This window comes from Sinohyriopsis cumingii, chromosome 12, assembly GCF_028554795.1.
Source record: "Sinohyriopsis cumingii isolate HCF-2022 chromosome 12, ASM2855479v2, whole genome shotgun sequence".
NCBI lineage: Eukaryota > Metazoa > Mollusca > Bivalvia > Unionida > Unionidae > Sinohyriopsis > Sinohyriopsis cumingii.
In genome coordinates this window covers 68741213-68765089 of record NC_142972.1, presented here as the reverse complement: position 1 = coordinate 68765089, position 23877 = coordinate 68741213, and the positions used below count along the sequence as shown (strand labels likewise).

General features: G+C 36.6%; 2 long non-coding RNA genes across 2 annotated transcripts; both read left to right on the top strand.

Annotated features, from left to right (window-relative positions):
- Positions 1-251: 251 nt before the first annotated feature.
- LOC149786666 (uncharacterized) lies at positions 252-3760 on the top strand. Its single transcript, XR_016425216.1, has 2 exons — positions 252-423; positions 3488-3760. It is a non-coding gene; the product is annotated as an uncharacterized LOC149786666 (long non-coding RNA).
- An 8501-nt stretch (positions 3761-12261) lies between these two features.
- Positions 12262-16255, top strand: LOC149786665 (uncharacterized). Its single transcript, XR_016425003.1, has 2 exons — positions 12262-12853; positions 15934-16255. It is a non-coding gene; the product is annotated as an uncharacterized LOC149786665 (long non-coding RNA).
- The last annotated feature ends 7622 nt before the right edge of the window (positions 16256-23877 follow it).

Here is a 23877-nt window from a genome sequence, read left to right as displayed (position 1 = left end):
TTTTTGTCTCATCATACAACTTATACTCTGGTGACTTAAAGCTGCAGTTTTTACACATCATAGTATGCTTCCAATCAAGTCCCAAGTTTATTTCATTAGCAATTTGGAACTCTGGTGAGAACTCTGGTCTGCCACATATGTTGACTTGATTGCCATGGCGATGAATGATATAATTCCACATTTCAACATTTTTTTTCATACAGATCGTACATGTCCCATCGTGCTCATTCAGATTTGTCTCTTTCAGGTCCAGTTTTGCTTTGGATGATGGTCGTAGAATTTTTGCAGACCCAGATGTGCCATTACAGTCTGGTGCCTGAACTGACTTGAGACCCCCATTTGTTGGCTTTGTTACTGCTATGAGAGAGAACTTGTCTGCATCAGTTCTTCTGGTCACTGGAACAGATGCAGCACTGGAACTTGGTAGAGTGTCATCAGTCAGATATGCGACTCCTTTGTTATGTGGAATATATCCAGGTTTAAAAAAAGTTGTCTTCCTCTTCTTGTACCCTTTCATGGTTTCAGTTACAATAACTGCATGTAAAATACAATAATCATCCTCTCTCTCTCACTTATATAACTAGGAGAAGCTTGCTAGCTTGGTTTCAGAGAACTTCACCAACTCTTCAATACTACTGGAAGCCTAACATCTGAAGACTCCTCCCCTTCATGGGTGGAAATGATGTCATGTACTTGGTTAGACCTAGCTTGCGTATTTAGATGCTACCAGATTTCATTGACAAGCTCTGGTTTAATTGCTTCACACCTGATAAGGAACACCATTAATGTTTATGACAAAGCAATGGAGAGACTTTGCCATAGAACAAAATTTGTCAACTTCAGGTTTTAAATTTTCATTAAAATTTAAGTTAAATTTAAATTTTCATATCAAAATATGTATCATTTTTTAAAATTGAATTTTCTAAGAAAGTTCAACAGTCAAGTTTAATTTCTAGTAATTTCCAGATTGGTGTTAGAACTAAAAACTAATTACAGTTTATTTGAAGTGTTTATTTTGATTAGCAAAATCACAATTAAACTTTAAGTTTTATGCATTTTTGAAATTCGGCCATTTGGAATTGGCTTGTGCTTGTGTTACAGTGGTGTCAGCTAAAAGCCTGTAACTGTCCTATTCATGGATGAAATTCCTTAAAACTTTGCAGCAGTATTTAAGAGACATTGATTTGATACGGATTGAAGTTTTGTCCATGGGGGTGAAATTGTCTAACCCTGTCAGGAATCGGTTCACAATTAATACTTCCAGTTCAGTACCCACGAATGTAGTTCTAGTCTATTTTTAGAACATTTTTTCCTCTCTCATTTTGGTGGTGATAGAAGAGTTTTATTTATGCATTTTTGGTAGGGATTTAAAGGTAACTGTTTATTCTTGATAATATGAGCTCAGGGTGTTGTTGTCTGTGTGTATTTCGGCGACAATGCACAGTGAGTAATAAGGCCTTGGTGATGATCCGGAAGTGAAATTTGTGTTCTGTTTACATGCTGCTATGTTGATAGTCCAGCATCTAAAAAAAGAGCAGGTCATCCTTTGATGAGAACTTCACTGTGAAGTCATCTTTGAAGGTATTTTAGATTAACATATGATTTGTATTGATTGTCACTCAGTGGAAAGGTCAGTACTGAGAAACAAATGTAGAGAACATATAGTAAAATTAATTGTGTTCTATGTCCTGTCAGAGCAGTATTGGAGTAAAGTTTAAATTGGTATAAAATCTTTGTTATTAATGATAGACACATGAAAGTTGAATATGTTATGTATATTGACTTGAAAATATAAGAATGAAATTAAACATAAAAAATTAATTTTTATTTTAAAAATTTGAATAAAATTTTAAATTTTTTAAATAAAGTAAAATTTCCTCCTAAATCGCACATATATAATATTTTTTGGAATGATAGTAAATGTTATCAGCATGTATATATTCCTACACCATATACAAGCTCCACTGTTGAATATTTGACACATTTGTCAGAGAAAATATATTTGTAAGTCAAACTGAGACCTTCATTTAAAATACACGAAGACAAAATTATAATTTGTATTGGTATTTCAGACTATTTATTAGGGGTCCAAGCAGTTAATTTATGTGTTTATGATGGGGTCCCTTCCTGAGTAACATGCATTTGCTTGTATAGCCTTCAGTAATTGTTTATAAACATAGTTATAAGGTATTTAGTGAGAGGATAGTGATTACAACTTTATACTAGAACCTACTCAAGTTCTCTACTAAATCATTTTAAACTGTCTGAGAATGAAATACAGGTCAAAGGGATAAAATATGCTTTCTCCAGGTATATTTACCCTTGGATGTAAGAAAACAGCAAAATGATTAAGTTGAACACAAAATGCATTCCATTTTATTGTTCAGTTTGGTTAAGATATTGACTGGTGTAGTGCATCATTGTGGCCTACATGATGTTATGGGAATTCTAATGATCCATCTTGCTTTATGCATTATTAATTACTAATAATATTTGTTAACTGACACTCTAAAGATTGCATAAGAAATATTCAAACGGATTATTTGAATTTAACTTTGTACAACTGATCTTAACATGGTTACATGTTCCACATGAACAAATATCCATCCAGTTTAGAATGTTTGGGATCAAAACTTCACATTCAGTATATCATATAGGCTGACATTGTACCTATAGTGAATCTGTAAGGCACATTTCTGGCTGTGTGCACTGAAAATGTTATTTTCATCATGAATATGCCTATGTATGGTAACATATTTAAATTTAGTACTTTGACAGAGTGCGCTATTGAAGCATCAGCTGATATCTGATTCCATTGAATCAATAAGCTTAATAGTTGGTAACCAACACTCTTAAAAATACACTATAAATGTTCAAACAGATCATTTGAATTATGTTTGCACATTTGATCTTAACAAGTACATTGTATATGTCCCACATATGCAAATTTCCATCCTTGTTTACATGTTTTGGGGATCAGAATTTCACATTTTGTTGATGATATAGGATTTATTGGTACCTCTAGTTGATCTGTGTGACCACATTTGGTTGTATTCACTTGCAACATCCAAAATTGTTATTTCCCTCATGAATAAGTTTGCATGTAGTAATATATTCTAATTTAGTACATTGTCACTTGACTTTCCTGGATACTGGTATGTACTAATGTTTGCACCAATGATCAAACCTCACTGCCCCAACATTGCCTTAAACTTTATGATACATAGTCTACCTGATTAGTTATTTAACTTGTAAATGGCTAAACATGCTTCTAGAAAACTCATATATATTTTTAGGATGAATTTATCACTTTAATACATGGCCATTGTTTCACATTTCTGAGTGTCACTCTGTCAAGTTTAATATTTTCCCCCATCCTTGCAACCTTAATGTTATTTTGAAATCACCATATCTAAGACATTTTAACTTCATTTACATAGATATTACTATTTTCTAGAATTAAGTGAAACATATTGTATCTTTTCAGGTCTAGCCTGGTATCTGGAACAAAGTGTTAGAGTTGGATCAGCTTGGAAGCTCTCCAGTAGTCTGGTGGTGATAGCAAGGTTTCATAAGGGCATGTGCAGTGTACTGCCATAAGTGACCAAGATTAGTTCATATCACCACACTGATATATAGCACCTCAAAGACATGGCTTAGGTCTTCATGAGAGAGATCAGCACCATTTTTCAGTTAGGTAGAGCCTCCCTAGAAACTATTTTCCTATCCCATTGCCACCTTTTGTAGTTATCGACATTGAAATGGAATGCATTTTTGCTATAAAACATGGTAGTGGTCTCATCAGAACTTTAAATCTGAATGTGCTATTAGTTGTGGAAACAACTGCCTAAGTACCTGATACAATAAATGTCGAACATAGTACGTGTCATTGTTTCTTTAGTGTGTACACCTATATGCATCTGGGCAGACATATTGCAGTTTGCTGCCAAAATCACTATGAGCTATGTTGCTTCACTACCCCTGGGAAAAATGATATCAGTTGTACAGACCCAAACTACCATTTGTTTTAAATACCATTCATTAGTCAACTTTTCTGTCTAAAATTTGTCAAACTGTGTTTTAAAACTTGTATGAAAATTTAAGTTTTCAATAAAATGTAGTTTTCAAAATTTAAATGTTTATTTAATTTGCCATTAAAATTTACTGTATCAATATTTGTAATTTTCAAACATATTTTCAGACAGGACTCATCTTGTATTACAATTAGGTTTTTACTGCATTGAAAAATTCCTATAATTAAGGAAGATATAGCAAATTTAGTTTTGGTTTCTCAAGAGCACTTGGACCAGAACTTGCACCCTGTGGACCACCAGCACTACATACTTTCTGACAGGTGTCACATGTTTTGTTTGCAAAGAAATTGAAAAAGACTTCATGTAAAAAGTTGAAATAGGTATAGCATGCAAATATAAAAGCTTGACTAAAATTGGCGTAAAACATGGGGCCTGTCATGACAGGAATCGGGTTACAATTAATACTTCCAGTTCAGTACCCACGAATGTAGTTCTTGTCTATTTTTAGAACATTTTTTCCTCTCTCATTTTGGTGGTTATAGAAGAGTTTTATTTATGCATTTTTGGTAGGGATTTAAAGGTAACTGTTTATTCTTGATAATATGAGCTCAGGGTGTTGTTGTCTGTGTGTATTTTGGCGACAGTGCACAGTGAGTAATAAGGCCTTGGTGATGATCCGGAAGTGAAATTTGTGTTCTGTTTACATGCTGCTATGTTGACAGTCCAGCATCTAAAAAAAGAGCAGGTCAACCTTTGACAAGAACTTCACCATGAAGTCATCTTTTAGATTAACATATGATTTGCATTGATTGTCACACAGTGGAAAGGTCAGTACTGAGAAACAAGTGTAGAGAACATACAGTAAAATTATTTGTGTACTATGTCCATTTGTTGGCTGAGACAGTTTGTCGTTTTGAGTGACACAGTCTGGAACCGGATGTCCATAGTGTGTCGCATGGGTTGGCTGCGTCACAGTTTGTCGTCTTGAGCCACACAGTCTGGAACAGGATGTTAGTAGTTTGTCGCTTGAGTTGAATGCGACACTCTGTGTTGTTTTGTTGTTGTTGTTGTTGTTGTGGGGTTTAACTCCATTTTTCAGCACACGATAGGCTATGCATGGCGGCCAGTATTCATGGTGGAGTAAGAACCCGGGAAAAACCACTGACCTACGAGAAGTTACTGGCAAGCTTTCTCACCTACCCACATTGGCCGAATCCTAGACTCGAACCCACGCAGACAGAGGTGAGATGGTAGTGATCCGTAATGGAGAGCGCTTTAGACCACTCGGCCACTCTGGGCCCTGTGTCGTTTTGTAACAACAAACGTGTCTTAATGACACAACTACTACAAAATGGATGGAATTTGTGATTTCAAAATGATACATGTAATTGCGGTGGAAATTCAATAATGCCCATACTAAATATCCAGTGGATAGCAGATGGCTACGTTGAAGACGACACAGTGACAGTGTCGTTAGCTAAATCCCTCAGTGGGAAATTGTATCTGTTATAACGAGGAAATAAACGTTGAAACAATTTCAGAGAAACCTTATAGTTGTCATTATGAGTACTAAATTTAATGAGTCGGTAGTAACTGGTCTACCTTGTTTTAAATTATCTGCTGAGATGACTAGAGACATTTGTTCTGTTTGCTTGGTCTTGAGATCTTTACTGAAGTCCAGTTGAATCACAATTGCCAAAACGGCGGATATCACCCCTATTTATAGGTCTTGGGAACACACTCGGGAAATTCATGACAAAGTTTTCACGAATATGACTAAATATGGAAGAATTCTGAAAGGTTAAACTGAGCGCCTCCTAGTGGAAAGCCGAGTGCCCAATACACACAGTAGTAAAAACAGAACCCGATTTCAAACGACAAAAATAGCAATTATTTCACAATAAATTATACAAAGATTCAACATTGATGATGAACAGTTTCATCACACTGGTGACGAAAAATTATGAACTCATATGAGTATTACCTTCATCCTAGAGAAAAATGGATACAATTGCATATTTCTTTCTCAAAATAGAAGGTACGTGATAACAGTTTACAATCCTATCATGTACACACTGAGCTTAAAAAATTCAGTACCATTCGTATTCAGCTGAGCTTCCTGATCAATGTAACCGATTAGAATTACAAGTGAAGGACAAGTTTGGGTAGAGATCACATGATTTAATTCATTTATGTAAACGTAGATAAATATATATGATATATTGTTTATTTCAACACAGAGGGCAATATCGATATACATGTTTATTAATGGGTAGTCCGACGTTCGTAACACATTTCACCAGATTATATGGGGAACAAGAAAACTGAGCTCTAACCACTGAAGCCATCGGAGTGGTCGATGCTGATGACGATGATGATGATTTCAATAATGATGCTGATGATGTTGTTGAGTATATATGATTTTGTTTGCTTTCAGAGCACTAGGGAAGGTATAAAGTCCTTGACAGTAGCTGCTGAAAGAGAACATCTCTTTATAAAGAACACTGATTTAGACACCACAGTCCATACAAACTTTGAAGGTATCAGACAGGATCCAGGCTCAAATACCATCGTGGCGGCTTACCATATGTCTTCAAAAACTGCTTGTTACATTACTGGTGACGGAGACTGCTTGTTCAACTCCTTTTCCACCTACCTTGTCGGCAACGAATCAAAAAGTATAGAACTCCGTTACAGATGCGGCATCAAACTTGTCCTAAACAAAGACAAAATTCAGAAACATCCCATGTATTCAGGCTTTTTGCTGTGCTCGCCTGACTTTCACGATGAATGTCTGGAATGTCCAACTCTTGGAAAGCCTGTATCAGTTTTTTATATGATGGCCTTATCAAATTTGTTAAATTTGAAAGTAGAATCCGTGTAGCCTGCAGTGAATGGGTCGAAGGATTATAGCTTTGTCAAACTGAATTGTGTATTTACACCGATGTTCTGTGATCCAGAGAAACCAATCATAACCATCATGTGGATAAACACAAATACTGCAAACAAGAACGGCTTCATCAAGAAAAGAAAAGCACTGTGGATTCCCAACCACTTTGTACCCCTGGTATCACTGACTCAAACATCCGAGTGCGTAGAGTTGACATTGGAATATATTGCGATCAATGCCTCACCCAAATCCTCAAAAATGGCGGAAAAGACTCAAAATGAAAGTATCCGTGAAAATCAGTTGGGATCTACAACATGGTTGGAGGAGCCTGCTATGGAAGACATTCAGATTCCACCATCCCAATCAACTTCAGAAATAGAAGACAATCAGAGGGATACGCGCTCACAGCAAATGTATGATTATGAATTAAATGACGATTGAACGTACGTTCCAAATTTATCTACAATACAGGAAGAGTCATCTCCCAAAAAAACAGGAAGAAAATCACTAGATGCTCATGTTCCTGACATAAACTTTGAACAAATACTCAGTTCACAAACAGACATCAGTGCAACTAATTCTGAAAAAGACGATGAATTATACCTTGATGAATTCGTGCCAGGTCCTTTAAAGAAGTTCATGGATCTCAAATCTGTCATGGACGTGATGAAAGATCCAAAGTTTGTTCTACAAGAGATCCCATCTGGAAGAAAAGACGGCATGTATTTTATTATCACTAACGTCGACAACATCATGAAATGTACTTCGGGAAAAAGGTCTGAGTTCTGGGACGACTGTGGCGCTTGGGCCAAGTGTGCACCACCATCCACAACATTTATTGAAAGAAATGGCACTCTCTTGATGATTGTTAAACGGCAAGATGTGTACTGCGTCGAAAGAAACGTCAACAAAAAGCGTATCTACGAGCCATTACAACCACAACCATTAGCAGATGAGATCATACACGTTCACAGAATTTACCAAACCCTAAAGAGCTCTCCGTCAGGACCTGATCAGTTCAAGCGGCGGATAACGTGGTTCCAGAAAGCTGATAATCTCCTATCTGATATTGCCACCAACATCGCGCTTGCCGAATACATTGGAAAATTCTCGTCCCGAACATATCATGCATCCGTGAAACATCCGTCGCAAAACGTCATATACATTAGAACCAAGCCTTACGTTAGAGAAAGATTAACAAACGAACTAGAGCACAAAGGGGTGAAGGAAGTAGAGAGAATGGTACATTCTGAAAGAAATGACGATTACCAGCAACCAAGAGGCGAGAAACAATGCCGAAATATTAAACATTCAATAGCAAGAACACAGCACAGCCCATCCAAATCAGGGAACATCGCCGACTATATTGTTTGCGTGGAAGAAATGACCAAAACAAGCAAATTCTTCCAAACTGTGAAACATATGAATGGCTTACAACACCCAGTCGTGACTCTTTACAACGAACAACAGATCACAGACATTAAGAGGTTCTGCTGTATTGAAGGCGGTAGCGTTCTTGGAATGGACAAGACCTATAACCTTGGTTATTTTCAAATGACTCCGACAGTTTTCAAAGACTTATCCGTTATAAAGACATCTACAGATGATCATCCGATTGTGTTCGGCCCAACTTTCATCCATACCAACTCAAGCACCAAGGCATATTCTGCATTCCTCCATGACGTCGCTGACAACTTGACAGACAACCAGCTCCAGTTACTGACTATCGGCACAGATGAGGAATTGGCATTCAAAACCTCTATAAAACGCTGTTTGCCTGGTAGCACACACGTTCTTTGTACTCGTCATCTAAAGCAAAGCGCAAATAGGCAAATGGAAGATATAATTGGGTTTCCATTAAAAGATCGCCTGGAAGTTCTTGATTTAGTGTTTGGCTCAAATGGTCTTGTACAAAATGCAGAATAGGGTGATTTATACATCGAATAATACAATAAGACACAGAGTTGTGATATTTACAAGAATTTTTCCCCCATAAAAACGGGGGCAGAAAATGGCCCTTATTCAATATTGTCCTTTAAATAGATATTTGCAAACACGTATGTAATTCTTTCATTGAACTAGATTCCAAGACTTGATTCGAGTGACTGGTAATTTGAAACTTATCTCAGTATCCACCGCTGTCAAGTTAATGAAGGAAGGTGTCGTAGAATCATATGTATCTACATGAGTTTGGAAGTTACTTACCCTGTCTATAATTTAGTATCATGGTCCGATGTCAGAACGTATCTAAAAGAGTAAACTGAGGAACTTTTCTTACTTGATGTGATTTGTTTTTCCTTCAGGCTATTGAGTTTTTCAGCATTTATCATACCTAGGCCACCTATGATTTCAAACTGGTATTAGCATCCGGTCAATATGCTCGTGTCAATACACTTTTTCCATTGTGAATAAATGTGGGGTTTTGATTTTTCAATATCCTATAATAAGACAAACCCGTTTGTTTGTACCCCCTACCGATTTAAATAATGGAAGCCTTTACTGTGATAAAAAGTGCAAGGAGCTTAGTCAATTCATTCATTGATTTATAGTTTCTTACGTGACTCTGAGTAGAGTGGACATAACACCGTCATCTTGTGGAATCGGGTTACAGTTAATACTTCCAGTTCAGTACCCACAAATGTAGTTGTAGTTTATTTTTAGAACATTTGTTTCCTCTTTCATTCTGGTGGTGATAGAAGAGTTTTATGTATTCATTTTTGGTAGGGATTTAAAGGTAACTGTTTATTCTTGATAATATGAGCTCAGGGTGTTGTTGTCTGTGTGTATTTCGGCGACAGTGCACAGTGAGTAATAAGGCCTTGGTGATGATCCGGAAGTGAAATCTGTGTTCTGTTTACATGCTGCTATGTTGACAATCCAGCATCTAAAAAAAGAGAGGGTCAACCTTTGATGAGAATTTCACCGTGAAGTCATCTTTGAAGGTATTTTAGATTAACATATGATTTGTATTGATTGTCACACAGTGGAAAGGTCAGTACTGAGAAACAAACGTAGAGAACATATAGTAAAATTAATTGTGTCCTATGTCCTATCAGGGCAGCATTGATTCAACTTTAAATTGCTATAAAATGTTTATTATTAACGATAGACACATGAGATATTCACACCTTGTGTATATTGACTGTAGCAATCAGAAAATATAATTTAAATTTAAAAAATTTAACTAATTCTTTATAAGATTAATTTTAAAAAATTACAAATTTAAAAATAAATTTTTCCCTATAAATTCACAGAAATTGTATCTGTTGGAGATGACACTCATTATTATTAGCAGCAATGTATTCCTACACCATATAGAAGTTGCAATGGACGATTTTTTTCAAAGCCTGTCGGCAAAAATTTCATTGAATTCTATAATAGCACATAATAGTGTTTGTAAAATATGGACAGGAAATGTAACAGCCAATGTATTATATGGCCTATTATCATATAAGGATCCCGTGACAAACACATGGAAGAAAAAACATGTTCACAGACTGGCACTGATGGTGAAGTTGAGAAGTCTGACTATACCAAAAGAGCTTGATGCATCCCATTTATGCCATAATAGTTTGTGTGTGAATGTGGATCATCTGGTTCTAGAGCATCATTCCATTAACAATAATAGGCAGAATTGCAAAGGTTATGGTCACTGCATTGGCCATGGTGAACTATCCAGACTGCATGATAAAGCTGAAATTGTAATATGGAATAAATTCAGGTATCATGATATATCCTTTACACCCACCCACATCCATATCAATTTATGTATGGCACGGAAGGAAGGATGGATGGAAGGATGGATGGCTGTGTTGAGTAACAAGGAGAAAGGAAAGAGTGTGGTCTTTATTTTAGTAGACCATGCTGGTATGACAGTGCTTTCTTAAATACATTCCTCCCTTTCTTCCTTCATTTCATTCATTCATTCAGCTAGTCTACTAAGTCATGTCTTGTCATGTCATGTTATTTTAATTTTGATTTTTTTAATCTTTATTTATTTTGTTTTTTAATTTCTTTATTTGTGTCTTCATATTCAGAGAAAACTGTTTCGACCTCTCCATAGGTCTCATCAGGTGGTAGTAAGTAACATAACTGCACATAACATGCGTTGTGTTACCTACGGATTTCCCCATTACAGTTTTCCCTTCTGTACAATGTGTTCTTCATGGTGTCTTTGAGCACTTTCATTTTGCACATGGAATTAAGATAACTTTTTCTGTCTGCAGTGTCCATTGACTCCTGCTAAACCTTTGCATAGGAGTGATCGCCCTTGGTATCTAGCAGTCCTTTGCAGTAGTCAGACTTCCTATTGCCTTGCTGTGTCCTGTACCTCAGATGGGCCTGTATCATATTTCCTCGCCTTGCTAGAATATGTTTCCTGGTTTGGGGATGCTTTTGATTCAACTGATGGTAAGTGCAGTCTTTATCCATTGTCTCCAGTGATCTCAGAGTCCTTGTTGAAAGTTTACCTCCCAAGTGTGTCACTTTTATTTTCAGTGATGATCCCAGGCTGTTATTGAGTCTGTGTATTGTTGAATGCACTCTTGCCTCAAAGTTTCTGGAATAGTGCACATTTTTAGGTAATGAAACACTGATTGATCTGTTCACTGCCTCACATTTCTGTGTGTTTGTGTTCAGTCGCAGTCTTTCTACAACATCACAGGAGACTTTCATTTTCAGAACTTCTAGCAGGATGTTTTTATCATTTTCTGTCATGTTGAGATGAGTCATTTGATGAGGGCCCACCAGGTATGCTGATCGCATCCATCAGCTGTTAGTACTTCCTCCCCCACAGACCTTTGAATAATGCCGGCATTTGGAGCAGACCCCTGAATAACAGCGCAGAGTGGCATCCAATACTTGGGGAAGCTGACATTTAATTTTTGTAACATCACCACTATTGTCCTCCATCATTTGCTTGAAGATTAAACCGCAACGTGCTTTAATGTCTTGGCTGACAATTTTCTGTTTGAGCCTCTTACCTTCTCTTGTTCTTATTCCTGGGAACATGTTTTCACTAAATATCGCAGAATTACACCATTTGAACTGTAAACAACCCAAATGGATGGGATCCGACAGTCTTTCTACTTTCCACATTGGATGCAGAATGGTGTAAGCATTTTGGAAGCCAGCAGCAACCTGTGCATCTCCATCTGTTGTTGCATGTCTAATGAGAATCTTTTGCAGCACAAGCTTATTTCCCATTTCTCTTGCCATTTCATACTCTGAATGTGGTGCAACTGGTGACAGATTTGCTGTACAGTCAACATGGTCTCCTGGACATTTCACATCAAAACCTTTCCCCTTCAGCCATGCTCCACTCCAACACAGCTTGTTTCTATTGTAGTTCCCACAATGTATTGCTTTTCTGTAACAGTTTCGCAGGCAATTCCAATAGCTTGTGGCTGCAAGCAAGTATCTAGCCCTGGTGTTGCCTATTGGTGTATCTTGTAGTCCAGCTTGAAACATCATATTTACAGCAGCAGGATTTGGCCCAGGTTTATTTGTTTTTGTCTCATCATACAACTTATACTCTGGTGACTTAAAGCTGCAGTTTTTACACATCATAGTATGCTTCCAAGCAAGTCCCCATTTTATTTCATTAGCAATTTGGAACTCTGGTGGGAACTCTGGTCTGCCACATATGTTGACTTGATTGCCATGGCGATGAATGATATAATTCCACATTTCAACATTTTTTTCATACAGATCGTACATGTCCCATCGTGCTCATTCAGATTTGTCTCTTTCAGGTCCAGTTTTGCTTTGGATGATTGTCGTAGAATTTTTGCAGACCCAGATGTGCCATTACAGTCTGGTGCCTGAACTGACTTGAGACCCCCATTTGTTGGCTTTGTTACTGCTATGAGAGAGAACTTGTCTGCATCAGTTCTTCTGGTCACTGGAACAGATGCAGCACTGGAACTTGGTAGAGTGTCATCAGTCAGATATGCGACTCCTTTGTTATGTGGAATATATCCAGGTTTAAAAAAAGTTGTCTTCCTCTTCTTGTACCCTTTCATGGTTTCAGTTACAATAACTGCATGTAAAATACAAGAATCATCCTCTCTCTCTCTCACTTATATAACTAGGAGAAGCATGCTAGCTTGGTTTCAGAGAACTTCACCAACTCTTCAATACTACTGGAAGCCTAACATCTGAAGACTCCTCCCCTTCATGGGTGGAAATGATGTCATGTACTTGGTTAGACCTAGCTTGCGTATTTAGATGCTACCAGATTTCAGGTGTTACCTTTCATTGACAAGCTCTGGTTTAATTGCTTCACACCTGATAAGGAAAACCATTAATGTTTATGACAAAGCAATGGAGAGACTTTGCCATAGAACAAAATTTGTCAACTTCAGGTTTCAAATTTTCATTAAAATTTAAGTTAAATTTAAATTTTCATATCAAAATATGTATCATTTTTTAAAATTGAATTTTCTAAGAAAGTTCAACTGTCAAGTTTAATTTGTAGTAATTTCCAGATTGGTGTTAGAACTAAAAACTAATTACAATTTATTTGAAGTGTTTATTTTCATTAGCAAAATCACAATTAAACTTTAAGTTTTATGCATTTTTGAAATTCGGCCATTTGGAATTGGCTTGTGCTTGTGTTACAGTGGTGTCAGCTAAAAGCCTGTAACTGTCCTATTCATGGATGAAATTCCTTAAAACTTTGCAGCAGTATTTAAGAGACATTGATTTGATACGGATTGAAGTTTTGTCCATGGGGGTGAAATTGTCTAACCCTGTCAGGAATCGGTTCACAATTAATACTTCCAGTTCAGTACCCACGAATGTAGTTCTAGTCTATTTTTAGAACATTTTTTCCTCTCTCATTTTGGTGGTGATAGAAGAGTTTTATTTATGCATTTTTGGTAGGGATTTAAAGGTAACTGTTTATTCTTGATAATATGAGCTCAGGGTGTTGTTGTCTGTGTGTATTTCGGCGACAATGCACAGTGAGTAATAAGGCCTTGGTGATGATCCGGAAGTGAAATTTGTGTTCTGTTTACATGCTGCTATGTTGACAGTCCAGCATCTAAAAAAAGAGCAGGTCATCCTTTGATGAGAACTTCACTGTGAAGTCATCTTTGAAGGTATTTTAGATTAACATATGATTTGTATTGATTGTCACTCAGTGGAAAGGTCAGTACTGAGAAACAAATGTAGAGAACATATAGTAAAATTAATTGTGTTCTATGTCCTGTCAGAGCAGTATTGGAGTAAAGTTTAAATTGGTATAAAATCTTTATTATTAATGATAGACACATGAAAGTTGAATGTGTTATGTATATTGACTTGAAAATATAAGAATGAAATTAAACATAAAAAATTAATTTTTATTTTAAAAATTTGAATAAAATTTTAAATTTTTTAAATAAAGTAAAATTTCCTCCTAAATCGCACATATATAATATTTTTTGGAATGATAGTAAATGTTATCAGCATGTATATATTCCTACACCATATACAAGCTCCACTGTTGAATATTTGACACATTTTTCAGAGAAAATATATTTGTAAGTCAAACTGAGACCTTCATTTAAAATACACGAAGACAAAATTATAATTTGTATTGGTATTTCAGACTATTTATTAGGGGTCCAAGCAGTTAATTTATGTGTTTATGATGGGGTCCCTTCCTGAGTAACATGCATTTGCTTGTATAGCCTTCAGTAATTGTTTATAAACATAGTTATAAGGTATTTAGTGAGAGGATAGTGATTACAACTTTATACTAGAACCTACTCAAGTTCTCTACTAAATCATTTTAAACTGTCTGAGAATGAAATACAGGTCAAAGGGATAAAATATGCTTTCTCCAGGTATATTTACCCTTGGATGTAAGAAAACAGCAAAATGATTAAGTTGAACACAAAATGCATTCCATTTTATTGTTCAGTTTGGTTAAGATATTGACTGGTGTAGTGCATCATTGTGGCCTACATGATGTTATGGGAATTCTAATGATCCATCTTGCTTTATGCATTATTAATTACTAATAATATTTGTTAACTGACACTCTAAAGATTGCATAAGAAATATTCAAACGGATTATTTGAATTTAACTTTGTACAACTGATCTTAACATGGTTACATGTTCCACATGAACAAATATCCATCCAGTTTAGAATGTTTGGGATCAAAACTTCACATTCAGTATATCATATAGGCTGACATTGTACCTATAGTGAATCTGTAAGGCACATTTCTGGCTGTGTGCACTGAAAATGTTATTTTCATCATGAATATGCCTATGTATGGTAACATATTTAAATTTAGTACTTTGACAGAGTGCGGTATTGAAGCATCAGCTGATATCTGATTCCATTGAATCAATAAGCTTAATAGTTGGTAACCAACACTCTTAAAAATACACTATAAATGTTCAAACAGATCATTTGAATTATGTTTGCACATTTGATCTTAACAAGTACATTGTATATGTCCCACATATGCAAATTTCCATCCTTGTTTACATGTTTTGGGGATCAGAATTTCACATTTTGTTGATGATATAGGATTTATTGGTATCTCTAGTTGACCTGTGTGACCACATTTGGTTGTATTCACTTGCAACATCCAAAATTGTTATTTCCCTCATGAATAAGTTTGCATGTAGTAATATATTCTAATTTAGTACATTGTCACTTGACTTTCCTGGATACTGGTATGTACTAATGTTTGCACCAATGATCAAACCTCACTGCCCCAACATTGCCTTAAACTTTATGATACATAGTCTACCTGATTAGTTATTTAACTTGTAAATGGCTAAACATGCTTCTAGAAAACTCATATATATTTTTAGGATGAATTTATCACTTTAATACATGGCCATTGTTTCACATTTCTGAGTGTCACTCTGTCAAGTTTAATATTTTCCCCCATCCTTGCAACCTTAATGTTATTTTGAAATCACCATATCTAAGACATTTTAACTTCATTTACATAGATCTTACTATTTTCTAGAATTAAGTGAAACATATTGTATCTTTTCAGGTCTAGCCTGGTATCTGGAACAAAGTGTTAGAGTTGGATCAGCTTGGAAGCTCTCCAGTAGTCTGGTGGTGATAGCAAGGTTTCATAAGGGCATGTGCAGTGTACTGCCATAAGTGACCAAGATTAGTTCATATCACCACACTGATATATAGCACCTCAAAGACATGGCTTAGGTATTCATGAGAGAGATCAGCACCATTTTTCAGTAAGGTAGAGCCTCCCTAGAAACTATTTTCCTATCCCATTGCCACCTTTTGTAGTTATCGACATTGAAATGGAATGCATTTTTGCTATAAAACATGGTAGTGGTCTCATCAGAACTTTAAATCTGAATGTGCTATTAGTTGTGGAAACAACTGCCTAAGTACCTGATACAATAAATGTCGAACATAGTACCTGTCATTGTTTCTTTAGTGTGTACACCTATATGCATCTGAACAGACATATTGCAGTTTGCTGCCAAAATCACTATGAGCTATGTTGCTTCACTACCCCTGGGAAAAATGATATCAGTTGTACAGACCCAAACTACCATTTGTTTTAAATACCATTCATTAGTCAACTTTTCTGTCTAAAATTTGTCAAACTGTGTTTTAAAACTTGTATGAAAATTTAAGTTTTCAATAAAATGTAGTTTTCAAAATTTAAATGTTTATTTAATTTGCCATTAAAATTTACTGTATCAATATTTGTAATTTTCAAACATATTTTCAGACAGGACTCATCTTGTATTACAATTAGGTGTTTACTGCATTGAAAAATTCCTATAATTAAGGAAGATATAGCAAATTTAGTTTTGGTTTCTCAAGAGCACTTGGACCAGAACTTGCACCCTGTGGACCACCAGCACTACATACTTTCTGACAGGTGTCACATGTTTTGTTTGCAAAGAAATTTAAAAAGACTTCATGTAAAAGGTTGAAATAGGTATAGCATGCAAATATAAAAGCTTGACTAAAATTGGCGTAAAACATGGGGCCTGTCATGACAGGAATCGGGTTACAATTAATACTTCCAGTTCAGTACCCACGAATGTAGTTCTTGTCTATTTTTAGAACATTTTTTCCTCTCTCATTTTGGTGGTTATAGAAGAGTTTTATTTATGCATTTTTGGTAGGGATTTAAAGGTAACTGTTTATTCTTGATAATATGAGCTCAGGGTGTTGTTGTCTGTGTGTATTTTGGCGACAGTGCACAGTGAGTAATAAGGCCTTGGTGATGATCTGGAAGTGAAATTTGTGTTCTGTTTACATGCTGCTATGTTGACAGTCCAGCATCTAAAAAAAGAGCAGGTCAACCTTTGACAAGAACTTCACCATGAAGTCATCTTTTAGATTAACATATGATTTGCATTGATTGTCACACAGTGGAAAGGTCAGTACTGAGAAACAAGTGTAGAGAACATACAGTAAAATTATTTGTGTACTATGTCCATTTGTTGGCTGAGACAGTTTGTCGTTTTGAGTGACACAGTCTGGAACCGGATGTCCATAGTGTGTCGCATGGGTTGGCTGCGTCACAGTTTGTCGTCTTGAGCCACACAGTCTGGAACAGGATGTTAGTAGTTTGTCGCTTGAGTTGAATGCGACACTGTGTGTTGTTGTTGTTGTTGTTGTTGTGGGGTTTAACTCCATTTTTCAGCACACGATAGGCTATGCATGGCGGTCAGTATTCATGGTGGAGTAAGAACCCGGGAAAAACCACTGACGTACGAGAAGTTACTGGCAAGCTTTCTCACCTACCCACATTGGCCGAATCCTAGACTCGAACCCACGCAGACAGAGGTGAGATGGTAGTGATCCGTAATGGAGAGCGCTTTAGACCACTCGGCCACTCTGGGCCCTGTGTCGTTTTGTAACAACAAACGTGTCTTAATGACACAACTACTACAAAATGGATGGAATTTGTGATTTCAAAATGATACATGTAATTGCGGTGGAAATTCAATAATGCCCATACTAAATATCCAGTGGATAGCAGATGGCTACGTTGAAGACGACACAGTGACAGTGTCGTTAGCTAAATCCCTCAGTGGGAAATTGTATCTGTTATAACGAGGAAATAAACGTTGAAACAATTTCAGAGAAACCTTATAGTTGTCATTATGAGTACTAAATTTAATGAGTCGGTAGTAACTGGTCTACCTTGTTTTAAATTATCTGCTGAGATGACTAGAGACATTTGTTCTGTTTGCTTGGTCTTGAGATCTTTACTGAAGTCCAGTTGAATCACAATTGCCAAAACGGCGGATATCACCCCTATTTATAGGTCTTGGGAACACACTCGGGAAATTCATGACAAAGTTTTCACGAATATGACTAAATATGGAAGAATTCTGAAAGGTTAAACTGAGCGCCTCCTAGTGGAAAGCCGAGTGCCCAATACACACAGTAGTAAAAACAGAACCCGATTTCAAACGACAAAAATAGCAATTATTTCACAATAAATTATACAAAGATTCAACATTGATGATGAACAGTTTCATCACACTGGTGACGAAAAATTATGAACTCATATGAGTATTACCTTCATCCTAGAGAAAAATGGATACAATTGCATATTTCTTTCTCAAAATAGAAGGTAAGTGATAACAGTTTACAATCCTATCATGTACACACTGAGCTTAAAAAATTCAGTACCATTCGTATTCAGCTGAGCTTCCTGATCAATGTAACCGATTAGAATTACAAGTGAAGGACAAGTTTGGGTAGAGATCACATGATTTAATTCATTTATGTAAACGTAGATAAATATATATGATATATTGTTTATTTCAACACAGAGGGCAATATCGATATACATGTTTATTAATGGGTAGTCCGACGTTCGTAACACATTTCACCAGATTATATGGGGAACAAGAAAACTGAGCTCTAACCACTGAAGCCATCGGAGTGGTCGATGCTGATGACGATGATGATGATTTCAATAATGATGCTGATGATGTTGTTGAGTATATATGATTTTGTTTGCTTTCAGAGCACCAGGGAAGGTATAAAGTCCTTGACAGTAGCTGCTGAAAGAGAACATCTCTTTATAAAGAACACTGATTTAGACACCACAGTCCATACAAACTTTGAAGGTATCAGACAGGATCCAGGCTCAAATGCCATCGTGGCGGCTTACCATATGTCTTCAAAAACTGCTTGTTACATTACTGGTGACGGAGACTGCTTGTTCAACTCCTTTTCCACCTACCTCGTCGGCAACGAATCAAAAAGTATAGAACTCCGTTACAGATGCGGCATCAAACTTGTCCTAAACAAAGACAAAATTCAGAAACATCCCATGTATTCAGGCTTTTTGCTGTGCTCGCCTGACTTTCACGATGAATGTCTGGAATGTCCAACTCTTGGAAAGCCTGTATCAGTTTTTTATATGATGGCCTTATCAAATTTGTTAAATTTGAAAGTAGAATCCGTGTAGCCTGCAGTGAATGGGTCGAAGGATTATAGCTTTGTCAAACTGAATTGTGTATTTACACCGATGTTCTGTGATCCAGAGAAACCAATCATAACCATCATGTGGATAAACACAAATACTGCAAACAAGAACGGCTTCATCAAGAAAAGAAAAGCACTGTGGATTCCCAACCACTTTGTACCCCTGGTATCACTGACTCAAACATCCGAGTGCGTAGAGTTGACATTGGAATATATTGCGATCAATGCCTCACCCAAATCCTCAAAAATGGCGGAAAAGACTCAAAATGAAAGTATCCGTGAAAATCAGTTGGGATCTACAACATGGTTGGAGGAGCCTGCTATGGAAGACATTCAGATTCCACCATCCCAATCAACTTCAGAAATAGAAGACAATCAGAGGGATACGCGCTCACAGCAAATGTATGATTATGAATTAAATGACGATTGCACGTACGTTCCAAATTTATCTACAATACAGGAAGAGTCATCTCCCAAAAAAACAGGAAGAAAATCACTAGATGCTCATGTTCCTGACATAAACTTTGAACAAATACTCAGTTCACAAACAGACATCAGTGCAACTAATTCTGAAAAAGACGATGAATTATACCTTGATGAATTCGTGCCAGGTCCTTTAAAGAAGTTCATGGATCTCAAATCTGTCATGGACGTGATGAAAGATCCAAAGTTTGTTCTACAAGAGATCCCATCTGGAAGAAAAGATGGCATGTATTTTATTATCACTAACGTCGACAACATCATGAAATGTACTTCGGGGAAAAGGTCTGAGTTCTGGGACGACTGTGGCGCTTGGGCCAAGTGTGCATCACCATCCACAACATTTATTGAAAGAAATGGCACTCTCTTGATGATTGTTAAACGGCAAGATGTGTACTGCGTCGAAAGAAACGTCAACAAAAAGCGTATCTACGAGCCATTACAACCACAACCATTAGCAGATGAGATCATACACGTTCACAGAATTTACCAAACCCTAAAGAGCTCTCCGTCAGGACCTGATCAGTTCAAGCGGCGGATAACGTGGTTCCAGAAAGCTGATAATCTCCTATCTGATATTGCCACCAACATCGCGCTTGCCGAATACATTGGAAAATTCTCGTCCCGAACATATCATGCATCCGTGAAACATCCGTCGCAAAACGTCATATACATTAGAACCAAGCCTTACGTTAGAGAAAGATTAACAAACGAACTAGAGCACAAAGGGGTGAAGGAAGTAGAGAGAATGGTACATTCTGAAAGAAATGACGATTACCAGCAACCAAGAGGCGAGAAACAATGCCGAAATATTAAACATTCAATAGCAAGAACACATCACAGCCCATCCAAATCAAGGAACATCGCCGACTATATTGTTTGCGTGGAAGAAATGACCAAAACAAGCAAATTCGTCCAAACTGTGAAACATATGAATGGCTTACAACACCCAGTCGTGACTCTTTACAACGAACAACAGATCACAGACATTAAGAGGTTCTGCTGTATTGAAGGCGGTAGCGTTCTTGGAATGGACAAGACCTATAACCTTGGTTATTTTCACATGACTCCGACAGTTTTCAAAGACTTATCCGTTATAAAGACATCTACAGATGATCATCCGATTGTGTTCGGCCCAACTTTCATCCATACCAACTCAAGCACCAAGGCATATTCTGCATTCCTCCATGACGTCGCTGACAACTTGACAGACAACCAGCTCCAGTTACTGACTATCGGCACAGATGAGGAATTGGCATTCAAAACCTCTATAAAACGCTGTTTGCCTGGTAGCACACACGTTCTTTGTACTCGTCATCTAAAGCAAAGCGCAAATAGGCAAATGGAAGATATAATTGGGTTTCCATTAAAAGATCGCCTGGAAGTTCTTGATTTAGTGTTTGGCTCAAATGGTCTTGTACAAAATGCAGAATAGGGTGATTTATACATCGAATAATACAATAAGACACAGAGTTGTGATATTTACAAGAATTTTTCCCCCATAAAAACGGGGGCAGAAAATGGCCCTTATTCAATATTGTCCTTTAAATAGATATTTGCAAACACGTATGTAATTCTTTCATTGAACTAGATTCCAAAACTTGATTCGAGTGACTGGTAAATTGAAACTTATCTCAGTATCCACCGCTGTCAAGTTAATGAAGGAAGGTGTCGTAGAATCATATGTATCTACATGAGTTTGGAAGTTACTTACCCTGTCTATAATTTAGTATCATGGTCCGATGTCAGAACGTATCTAAAAGAGTAAACTGAGGAACTTTTCTTACTTGATGTGATTTGTTTTTCCTTCAGGCTATTGAGTTTTTCAGCATTTAGCATACCTCAGCCACCTATGATTTCAAACTGGTATTAGCATCCGGTCAATATGCTCGTGTCAATACACTTTTTCCATTGTGAATAAATGTGGGGTTTTGATTTTTCAATATCCTATAATAAGACAAACCCGTTTGTTTGTACCCCCTACCGATTTAAATAATGGAAGCCTTTACTGTGATAAAAAGTGCAAGGAGCTTAGTCAATTCATTCATTGATTTATAGTTTCTTACGTGACTCTAAGTAGAGTGGACATAACACAGTCATCTTGTGGAATCGGGTTACAGTTAATACTTCCAGTTCAGTACCCACAAATGTAGTTGTAGTTTATTTTTAGAACATTTGTTTCCTCTTTCATTCTGGTGGTGATAGAAGAGTTTTATGTATTCATTTTTGGTAGGGATTTAAAGGTAACTGTTTATTCTTGATAATATGAGCTCAGGGTGTTGTTGTCTGTGTGTATTTCGGCGACAGTGCACAGTGAGTAATAAGGCCTTGGTGATGATCCGGAAGTGAAATCTGTGTTCTGTTTACATGCTGCTATGTTGACAATCCAGCATCTAAAAAAAGAGAGGGTCAACCTTTGATGAGAATTTCACCGTGAAGTCATCTTTGAAGGTATTTTAGATTAACATATGATTTGTATTGATTGTCACACAGTGGAAAGGTCAGTACTGAGAAACAAACGTAGAGAACATATAGTAAAATTAATTGTGTCCTATGTCCTATCAGGGCAGCATTGATTCAACTTTAAATTGCTATAAAATTTTTATTATTAATGATAGACACATGAGATATTCACACCTTGTGTATATTGACTGTAGCAATCAGAAAATATAATTTAAATTTAAAAAATTTAATTAATTCTTTTTAAAATTAATTGTAAAATATTACAAATTTAAAAATAAATTTTTCCCTATAAATTCACAGAAATTGTATCTGTTGGAGATGACACTCATTATTATTAGCAGCAATGTATTCCTACACCATATAGAAGTTGCAATGGACGATTTTTTTCAAAGCCTGTCGGCAAAAATTTCATTGAATTCTGTAATAGCACATAATAGTGTTTGTAAAATATGGACAGGAAATGTAACAGCCAATGTATTATATGGCCTATTATCATATAAGGATCCCGTGACAAACACATGGAAGAAAAAACATGTTCACAGACTGGCACTGATGGTGAAGTTGAGAAGTCTGACTATACCAAAAGAGCTTGATGCATCCCATTTATGCCATAATAGTTTGTGTGTGAATGTGGATCATCTGGTTCTAGAGCATCATTCCATTAACAATAATAGGCAGAATTGCAAAGGTTATGGTCACTGCATTGGCCATGGTGAACTATCCAGACTGCATGATAAAGCTGAAATTGTAATATGGAATAAATTCAGGTATCATGATATATCCTTTACACCCACCCACATCCATATCAATTTATGTCTGGCACGGAAGGAAGGATGGATGGAAGGATGGATGGCTGTGTTGAGTAACAAGGAGAAAGGAAAGAGTGTGGTCTTTATTTTAGTAGACCATGCTGGTATGACAGTGCTTTCTTAAATACATTCCTCCCTTTCTTCCTTCATTTCATTCATTCATTCAGCTAGTCTACTAAGTCATGTCTTGTCATGTCATGTTATTTTAATTTTGATTTTTTTAATCTTTATTTATTTTGTTTTTTAATTTCTTTATTTGTGTCTTCATATTCAGAGAAAACTGTTTCGACCTCTCCATAGGTCTCATCAGGTGGTAGTAAGTAACATAACTGCACATAACATGCGTTGTGTTACCTACGGATTTCCCCACTACAGTTTTCCTTTCTGTACAATGTGTTCTTCATGGTGTCTTTGAGCACTTTCATTTTGCACATGGAATTAAGATAACTTTTTCTGTCTGCAGTGTTCATAGACTCCATCTAAACCTTTGCATAGGAGTGATCGCCCTTGGTATCTAGCAGTCCTTTGCAGTAGTCAGACTTCCTATTGCCTTGCTGTGTCCTGTACCTCAAATGGGCCTGTATCATATTCCCTCGCCTTGCTAGAATATGTTTCCTGGTATGGGGATGCTTTTGATTCAACTGATGGTAAGTGCAGTCTTTATCCATTGTCTCCAGTGATCTCAGAGTCCTTGTTGAAAGTTTACCTCCCAAGTGTGTCACTTTTATTTTCAGTGATGATCCCAGGCT